Raw genomic sequence first — 1119 nt, 5'->3', positions numbered from 1 at the left:
CCCCTCTCTCACTCACCCTCTCCCTCCTCTCCTCTCCCTCCTCTCCTCTCTCTCATCCACCCTCGACCCACACCCTCCCCTCCCCTCTCCTCTACCCTCCCCCACCCGGTCACTACTCCAAACCCCTCCCTTGCCCCCCTCTACTCCCACTCACCCCCTTACCGCCCTCCCTCCCCACCCGAGCCCCCAACCAATGGCCAGGAGGCCGCATGCCGATTCCCGGAATTGGCCTCCCACCTCTTGGCAGTTGGGGGACTGGGCAGGGAGGGGAGGGTAGTAAGGGGGTGAGGGGGAGCGGAGGGGGATGAGGGAGTGGGGTGGGGCTGGGGCCGAGTGGGGTAGGGGACAGGGGAGGGGAGGGAGGGGGAGCGTCGAGGGTGCGGTCGGTGAGGGGAGAGGGGAGCGAAGGGAGAGGGATGGCCGAGGGTGGCGTGGGGGCCAGGGAGAGTGGTTGGGGGTGAGGGTGGAGTGGGGCCTGGGTGTGGGAGGTAGTCGGGGTATTTTATATGTTTTTTATTTATTTATTTTTTATATGTTTTTTTTTTAATTGGATTTTTTTTTAATTGTTTTTTTTTTTTTTTAATTTTAATTTAAGTTTTTTTTGTTTGTTTTGATTTTTTTACTTTTGATTTTTTATTTTTTTTTTATATTTGAATTTTTATAATTAATTTACTTTTTTAATTTTTAAATTTAATTTATTTTTTAAATTTTAAATTTTTTTATAATTTAAATTTTAAAATATAATTAAAAAAATATTTTATTTTTTATTTTTATTTTTATTTTTTTAAGTTTAAATTTAAATTTATTTTTTTTTACTTGTTTTGAATTTTTTTGTTTTTATTTTATTTTTTGATAATTATTTAAATTTTTTTTTTTTTGTTAAACTTAAAAAAAGGGTTTTTTAAAATTTTTATTTATATTTTCATATATATATATATATATATATTTGTTTATTTTTTACATTTTTTTATTTATTTTTTATTTTATTTATTTTTATTTTTATTTAAATTTCTCATTTTTACAATTTATTTTTTATTTTTATTATGTGCAATTTCATAGTTGATTTTAAATTTTTTGTTATAATGAATCGAGTTTGCCCCACAATGTGTTAATTTCATC

The sequence above is a fragment of the Pinus tabuliformis genome, chromosome J (assembly GCF_031772625.1).
Source record: "Pinus tabuliformis cultivar Carrire ecotype Pingquan chromosome J, CPIR1, whole genome shotgun sequence".
Classification (NCBI taxonomy): domain Eukaryota; kingdom Viridiplantae; phylum Streptophyta; class Pinopsida; order Pinales; family Pinaceae; genus Pinus; species Pinus tabuliformis.
Note: the sequence above shows the minus strand (reverse complement) of the source record.